Raw genomic sequence first — 9,238 nt, 5'->3', positions numbered from 1 at the left:
TAGCAGTCTCCATTCTCCGGGTGAGAAAGGGAATAAGGGAGGGCAGCCGCAATGGCGTCTGAGGTGGCCCTGTTGGGCCCGTAAGCATACTGCAGGGGGTCCAGTATACTGCTCTGAATGCGGGCCAGCACCACTCTTTCAAAACACTTCATAATAATTGGGGTGAGTGCCACTGGCCTGTAGTCGTTCAGGCAGGTGACCGGCCTCTTCTTGGGAAGGGGGACAATGGTTGGGGTCTTAAATCAGGCGGGGATGATTCTTTTATTCATAACCATAATTTAAGCTAATAAACTTAATATTAAAACTTGATATTTAAAAAATATTGTGTGTCAGAACAATTTTAATTCCAATAGGTAGGTATATGTCAAATATTCAACAGACATTTGCTGCAGGTAAATTTAAGTATTGGATCAGAATCAGTAATGGCATATCCTTAACAGTAAGGGAATCAGCCTTGGTGGAACAATTACAGGTAGGGGTCGTGATAATGGCGAGCCCCTCTGGAGCAGGAACCAGGAGGGCGGCTGCTTCGGCGACCCCCTCTGGAGCTGGAGCAGGAACCAGTCCTTGCCAAGCCCCTCTAAGTCCGGAAGCCTCCAGAGTGATACAAGTCAAAGATAAAACCAGTGAGTATATGTAAGATTTAAAAAGTAAAAGGTAAGATAAGAAAAGACTGAGCGCATACTGTAAATCCAAGTGCCACAACAGCATAGCAGTACAAAATAAAAATGCATCAGAGAACACTGGTTAATTTAAAGGAAAAGATGTTTAACCATGAACCGAAAGTACTACACACCACTCGTATTTCACTGAATCTCAATACAAACAAAGAGCCACTCTTGCCCCTTGCTTTTACCAGCACCAGGCAATAACACCATAATGAGATCAGTCTGTCATTTTACTGCAGCGCCAAATACAAACAGCAGAAACATGCAGAGACTACAGCCATCAAGAAAAACGGTCATGGCATGAGTGGAAAAACTATGATGATAATTCACATGAGCAGTGCGGTTGTTTGACAAGTGCTGAAAAGGTGTTGCTTACCACGGATTCATGAGCAGAGCTTAAAGCTGAGTGAAGATGCATACTGCTGCAAACCTGGCCAATATGCTTTCTACCACCACAAAACACTGGGGACAAAGTCAGAGCATGCGTACATGACAAAGTTATCAATATGGGGTTAGACAACATGGAGTAGGACTCTCAGCAACTTGGGACTAAAGTCAATATAATCATTCAGGTCTATATAAGATGAAGCCTGGAACTGATCTATGTAGAAAGCTTCTCTCTGAAGCAACAACTACAAACAGTAACCACCCTGAATGTTCTTATTTCTACAACCTTAAGGCTGTCAGTATTATTGTGTGCACCTTTGAAATGTCTGTAATCGCCAAGATTCCTTTCCTAATTGCATTTTTATGTTCAGAAACTGTCTTTATGTCATCTCTTAGCGTGGCAACCACAAGTACAAGCTAGGCGATATATGAGAAATGTACTGTTACAATTAAAGATCTGATATCATATATATTGTGGGTTCTAAAATCAAAAAACTGTTTACATTCTTTTATGTTAGCACAGTGATTGCAGAAACCACATCTATAAGTACCCTTTGAAGATCAAGGAAGCCAAGTGCTATTGGCCGAAAGATGGTGATTTACTAACCTATCTCGCAATGTGGGAGCTCTTCCAAAACTGATCTTGGGAGTAGCTGGAAAAACTTTTAGGGTGGGATTATCGTCAGTTACCTATACATGGGCTTCATGATATTTCAGGATGTGGAAGTAACAGTGTTTGTTTGTTGCTTTCACCTCCAAGCAGAAACCAAGTTATTTGTTAATTTGGAAGTCTGTGAGCAAAATACATTGTTTATTTCATTGGTCATATTCTTTGAACAAAAAATAAACTAACTCATCTTGTGAAGGGTTCAGGAACTGCATTATTTTTTGCTGAAGTAACTGAACTGAGTTTGAATATTTTGCAAAAACTGAAACTGTGATTTTAGAGTGGACAATATGATTTTTATCTTTTTGTTGGATGGGACTCCATATATGATGCAAAAGAAAGGCACAAGCAAAAAGTAAAAGAGGCAAGAGACTAGAGAGAGAGGGACATAAAAAGAAGTTAAGATGATAGCACGAGTATGACATAGATAAGAATAACTGTATCTTGTTCTAAATGAAATTAATTATCATGACAGTCTGCAGCTCAAAGTTTAGAAAATGTAGTATTACAAAAACAAACAGAGCCACAAAAAATAAGGGAGAAAAATTCATTCATTTCAATACATTTCATTTGTGAGAAACTGCAGCAGAACTGATGCAGAATCAGTGAGAGCTGCTGCTAAGAAATCCTGAATAGAACATCATGTAAGCAATGCTCGATGACTTTTACGTTCTATGTTGGAACTTAATATGAAATGAAATATGCTCATCAAACTGGCATGAACATTATGATTGTCTCTGTTGAGGTCTAATGTTCAATATGATATGATTCCCCTGTTCTTTAGACTGAAGAGCTTTTAGGCAGAGGCTGTCCTCCAACACACAGCTTGTGGAGTTCAACTATGTCATTTCTCAGGACTGTTTTAAATTACTCTGTTATCATTCATCCTCCAGGCTTCTACATTACTGGATTACAGACATTTCCCTACATCAATGTCTATGTCATCTTTCTAGCATTTGTTTATGTGGTTACAGTGCTGCTTAATTGTTTGGTGATCTATGTAATTCTCTTTATTCATTGTTTACACACTCCAAAATTTTCGGGTGTGGGAAACCTCGCAGTAATTGATGTAATCCTAATAAGCACAAGTATTATTCCTAAAATGATAAAATTATTTTTCATGAAGGATAACTTTGTTCCATTTAACATGTGTTTTCACATGTGACTTGGTGTTTTAGTCTGGGAATCATTGCCTTTGCAGTAGATATAATGACTCGATTGTCTTTTTGCAATTCCCTCAAAGTGTTCAGTTATTTCTGTGACTATATACCTGTGTATAGACTCGTGCTCACTGTAGAGCAGCAACATGTAGCGGATCTAACGCTCTGGCCCTGTTGCCTGTAATGATTACACAATGCAGTCGACTGTGGGCACTTCACTTAGTTTCTTGATTTTTGTTGTACCCTTTACTTTAATTTGTCTGTCTTATGTCAGCATCCTGGTGACCGTGTTCAGGATGAAATCTTTAGACAGTCGAGTTAAAGCTTTGGCTACTTGCACTGAACATATCATCCTTGTTGCTGTATTTTACATTCCTCTCATTACCATTTTTATTATTGCACTTCTTCTGCATTTTCTTGATGACGACCTAACATTTCTAAGCCTGTCTCTGGCCTCTTGCACCCCACCCTGCATCAATCCTATTGTATACTCTTTGAAAACGAAGAGCGGGGAAAAAATTTGTTCATTATAGGAAAACCAGGACCCTGCCACTGGTCATAATAAATAAAATTGGCAAACCACGCTGCTTTTTCAAACTTTTATAATTTATCACCTTTTTTTCCATGGTTTTTGTCATTAAATTTTTTTTTTCTGAATATATTGAGTGGATCGGCCATCTGGACTTTTAATTAAAAAAAAATATCCAGGGCTTCAGCTGGGCTCAGGCAGGTCCCCAAGGGCTGGGACTCAGGAGCAAGGGAATATGCCCCTGCTCTGAGTGTAGTGTCCCCGGGAGAATCGTCTGACCAATAGGCCTCAGACAAGGCGTTAATAAATAAAATTGGCAAACCACGCTGCTTTTTAAAACTTTTATAATTTATCACCTTCTTTTCCATGGTTTTAGTCATTTAAATTTTTTTTCTGAATATATCTGCATGGTTATAAAAAGGAATTTCACAGTAGGCCAAACATTTGCATTTTGAAGATTTCATGCATTAAACGTTTGCATTTTTAAGGCCTGTACACTTTATTTCTTCATATAATAGATTGGCAGCAGCTTCAGTTTCAGTGCTACTGCTTGAAAAACTAATACAGCGAGGAAGAAAACGGTATTTGTCCACAAGAGAGAAAGTAGAATAAAGAATGGAATTATGATCAATGTCTGTGGTCTAGTGTGTTAATATTTATGGTACAAGCTGAACCAAAAATGAGACAAATCACTAATGTATGACAGCACTCTAAGTTCTAGTACTATAATTGGAATATTTGAAATCACAATATCCACTGAATACTGTTTAATTTATTTAATTGAATATCAGAACATATTTTGTAGCTGTTTTATATAGAATAGAGGGAACAGTCTGTCAGTCTATTGTGCCATCAGGCCAGATGGTGGAATGGAGGTTAGAAAGTTTAGTTGGAGTGGCAGGTCATGTTCTAATGTTAGAATTATTAATGGGTGCAACAGAGATGAATTAGTCTAAAATTTAAACAGTAAAGGATTTGTTTGTTACAGCAAAGATCATTAACCAGCATTCTCTGGTGAAGGCAAGACACAATGGACCCATTACAACCATGGCCTGTTAAACGATAATTATACCTTTAGATAACAATATGTTGTTTCCTCACTTTGCATAAACTAAGTTCACAAAACATTTTGTTAGTTTCTGTAATAAAGTTATATCTTGTGGTTATGTTACATGTAAAAACAGAAAAAGCAGGTTTAACACAACCATGGTGTGTTAAACAATAATTATACCTTTAGGGAAAAATGTTGTTTCATCACTTTACATTATTCTAAGTTCAAAAAACAGTTTTTGTAATAGATTTATATCTTATGGTTGCGTTACATGTGAAAACAGAAAAAAAAAAAGTTTAGAAGTCATCTCAGCAGCTGTCCTACTTTTTGTTTTGATAAGGTTCCATGTGTAATTGGTGTGAGATGCTCAAACTTACTGAATCATAATTAGATGTTTATTTTGAGCACAAGAAGAGTATAATCAGATGCTCTCTAAGGATCAAATTAATGTTCTTAAAAGAGCAGGGTCAAAATGACATTGGAGAGTTGTAACAAGAAAAATGCAGGCAACATATGTTTGTCATTTCCATTATTTCTACATGAAACTGCACGTGTAAGATTTCATGGATTAAATTACTGCACTTTTAAGGCTTGAATGATGTTTTCAGATAGTAAATTCCTGCCTCATCAAACTTCAATTTTAAGTTTTGGTTCTACTGTTTCTGTCAGGTTTGCCCGGCTGCCTTTCTCACTCTCTCTTTTTCGGCCCCTGATCACACCACCTAGCACACCTGCTCCACATCCCCTGATTATCACCAGCTGCATTTCATTAGTCCTATCCCTACTTATACCCCGCTCACATATCACTCCCATGCCGGTTTATTCTCGTTCCTCAGGCCCATTTGATTGTTGTTTACCATAAAATAAGTTTACCATAAAATATAATAAATGTTAATATTTGTTGGCTGGTGTGTGTTGTAGGCCCTTTTGCCGTTCGAATCCGATGTTGAAGGAATTTTTTTCAATAAAGAATAGTAGAATTTCCGTATGTCCCGTTCAAATACATGGAGGAGATGCGCGATGAGGCAGCACTTTGCTGTGCCTCTCGGTGGATCGTGTAATCCTCACAAATTGTCTATTATTGTCTGTTAACAGACAATTTGTATTTGTAAATCTGACTATAAAAGAGTTAGTGCCTCACCAGCTGTCAACTTCACCACACGTCACTGATAAAGTGCAATATTAATGCCTTGGTTATGGTTCTGTACCAGAAACAAATTACTTGTGTATAACATACTTGGCCAAATAAAGTCATTATCCTTACATCTTTATTATCCTTATTTCTTGACTACATTTTTGTTGTAACAATTCTCCAATATTTTTTCTTATATTGTTCTGTGCCAATTTTTCTTACCAGTGCCAGGGCTCTGTTTCTGATCTCTTTGGTTTTCAAAGCGTATACAATAGGATTGATGCAGGGTGGGGTGCAAGAGGCCAGAGACACGCTTAGCAATGGCTGGGCCTCATCAATGAAATGCAGATCAAGTGAAATAACAAAATGAGAATGAGAGGACTGTAAAATACGGCAACAAGGATGATATGTTCAATACAAGTAGCCAAAGATTTAACTCAACTGTCTAAAGATTTCATCCTGAACACGGTCACCAGGATGCTGACATAAAGTCAAATTAAAGTAAAGGGTACAACAAGAATCAAGTAACCAAGGGAATTGGCCACAGTCCACTGCATTGTGTAATCATTACAGGCGAGTCTATACACAGGTATATAGTCACAGAAATAACTGAACACTTTGAGGGAATTGCAAAAAGACAATCGAGTCATTATATCTACTGCAAAGGCAATGATTCCCAGACTAAAACACCAAGTCACATGTGAAAACACATGTTAAATGGAACAAAGTTATCCTTCATGAAAAATAATTTTATCATTTTAGGAATAATACTTGTGCTTATTAGGATTACATCAATTACTGCGAGGTTTCCCACACCCGAAAATTTTGGAGTGTGTAAACAATGAATAAAGAGAATTACATAGATCACCAAACAATTAAGCAGCACTGTAACCACATAAACAAATGCTAGAAAGATGATGTAGACACTGATGTAGGGTAATGTCTGAAATCCAGTAATGTAGAAGCCTGGAGGATGAATGATAACAGAGTCATTTAAAACAGTCCTGAGAAATGACATAGTTGAACTCCACAAGCTGTGTGTTGGAGGACAGCCTCTGCCTAAAAGCTCTTCAGAATCAGTGAGAGCTGCTGCTAAGAAATCCTGAGTAGCGAACGAAAAAAAGAAATCAATAGCACAGGAACTGTCAGTGTGGAAATCAAAGAGACGTATGACACATACCATGAATACAGGTATATCTACAGTTAATGCTCCAGCGAAGACGGAGCGTCTGCCAGAGGTTTAAATAACAGAGCAGGTAATCACATGAATGCACCTCAGCTGTGTGCACTGACAAAACGAGTCACTCATTACAGAATGCAACACAGCTGAGGTGCCAATCCCGCAGGTCGAGAGAGAGAAAGGAGGAAGAGAGGCAGGCTGCGCCGAGCGGAGCTGACAAAAGAACATACAAACATGTATCCTCTCACCACAAGGCAGCGTGACCGTCAACCAAGAAGGTCTGTCAGAGGTTACTTCCCTTGAAGGGAGTTTTCCTTTCTGGTTTCTAAAGTTCTGGTTGAACAACACACATCAGGTTTCATACTCAGTTTGTTTAGTTATCATTTCAATGTTTGTATAATTTATTAACACCCAACATCTTCCAAATCATGTTTAAAAAATTCTTGAGAGGACTCCATTCAAAATTTAACTCAAATGTGTTCCATCTTAAAAGTATATCAGATTTTTAAGTGTCAAAGACCCATCACAGAGATTTTATAACAGGATTATCATAGATTTTACATTTTGGTGATGGGAGACTTTATTTTTTGTTAAACTGACTACATTTTAGAAGATGGATTTTTGATGATATATTATTTTACCCTCATATCTTGTGAGACAAACCTTGAGCTAATAGAGACCCAAATAAAACAACAAAAGATTGAGAGTGTTCAGTTAAAGACAATTACATAGATCACCAAACTGTTAAACAGCACGGTGACCACATAAACAAATGCTAGAAAGATGATGTAGACACTGATGTAGGGTAATGTCTGAAATCCAATATTATAGAAGCCTGGAGGATGAATGATAACAGAGTCATTTAAAACAGTCCCGAGAAATGACATAGTTGAACTCCACAAGCTGTGTGTTGGAGGACAGCTTCTGCCTAAAAGCTCTCCAGTATAAAGAACAGGGGAATCATATCGTATTGAACATTAGACCTCAACAGAGACAATCATAATGTTCATGACAGTTGGATGAGCATATTTTCATATAAAATATATTCTCACTAAGTTCCAACATAGAAAATAAATGTCAGTGAGCACTGCTTACATGATGTTCTATTCAGGATTTCTTAGCGGCAGCTCTCATTGATTTTGCATCTAAAAGCAGTAGGCAGATGGTTGCATGTATGACCCCTGGACAGTGCAAGATATACTTTCCTCATCAATCCCCAAAGCTTCGCTCTGATACAGAGAAAGTCATTTGACCCTGCTCTAACATTAATTTGATCCTTGGAGAGCATCTGATTATTCTCTTCTTGTGCTCAAAACAAACATCTAATTATGATTCAGTAAGTTTGAGCATCTTACACCACAGTTCTTTTAAAACAAAAACACATGCAAATTTATCAAAATAACAGCTGCTGTGATCACTTCTAAACCTGCTTTTGTCTGTTTTCACATGCAACACGACTATAAAATATAATTTTATTACAAAAACTAACAAAATGTTTGGTGAACTTAGTTTATGCAAAGTGAGAGAACAACATATTGTTCCCCAAATTTATAATTATTGTGAAAGAGGCCATGGTTCTAAGATAGTTTTACACTTGGCGAGACATTTAACATTTACATTTAACATTTAACATTTACATTTATATTTAACAACATTTAGCATTTAACATTTTTTATTTAGACTTTGTCACATTTAGCTAAATGTGAGAAAACTTGTTGTCACATTCAGCTAAAAGTGAGAAAACTAGTGTAAGTGCTATTTTTACAAACGGCGCCCCATAGACTTTGTCCCCAGTGTTCTGTGGTGGTAGAAAGCACATTGGCCAGGTTTGCAGCAGTATGCATGTCCGCTCAGCCTTAAGCTCTGTTCATGCATCTGTGGTCAGCGACACCTTTTCAGCACTTGTCAAACAACCGCACAGCTCATATGCGTTATCATCACAGTTTTTCCAGTCATGCCATGACCATTTTTCTTGGTGGCTGTAGTCTCTGCATGTTTCTACTGTTTGTAATTGGCGCTGCAGTAAAATGATAGACAAATCTCATTATGGTGTTATTGCCTGGTGCTGGTAAAAGCAAGGGCAAAAGTGGCTCTTTGTAAAGAGAAAACCACAGTTGCATGAAATATTTGATTTTGTAAATTTTATGACTATTTGAAAATATTTGACAAATTTGTTGTGGCAAGAGTGAGACACCAACTAGATTAATTCAGACAAACTATTACAATTTAAAGGATCATTTAATATTACAATTATTCTGAATAGAGTAGTATTTAAGCAGATAATCTTGTAGTTAGGGAACAGAGAACAGAGATCAGAGAACAGAGACTTTCCTCTTACAATGGAATAGATAAAGCCTAAAGATTGTTGGAGCACCAGTCAGTCAGGTCATTGGTGGTCCGTCCCGAGTCAGTCAGCCCCAGTCAGTCGTCGTCTCCCACCAGCCCTCCGAGGCCGGGCTGGTGG

General features: G+C 37.6%; 1 pseudogene; it reads right to left on the bottom strand.

Moving 5' to 3' along the window:
• The window catches only part of LOC109953567 (uncharacterized), a 9,209-nt pseudogene extending 2,513 nt beyond the window's left edge, over positions 1-6,696 (bottom strand).
• Between the last annotated feature and the right edge of the window lie 2,542 nt (positions 6,697-9,238).

The sequence above is a fragment of the Monopterus albus genome, unplaced genomic scaffold (assembly GCF_001952655.1).
Source record: "Monopterus albus unplaced genomic scaffold, M_albus_1.0 scaffold785.1, whole genome shotgun sequence".
NCBI classification, from domain to species: Eukaryota; Metazoa; Chordata; class Actinopteri; order Synbranchiformes; family Synbranchidae; genus Monopterus; species Monopterus albus.
The sequence above is the reverse complement of the archived record's forward strand: the minus strand, read 5'-3'. Positions and strand labels throughout refer to the sequence as shown.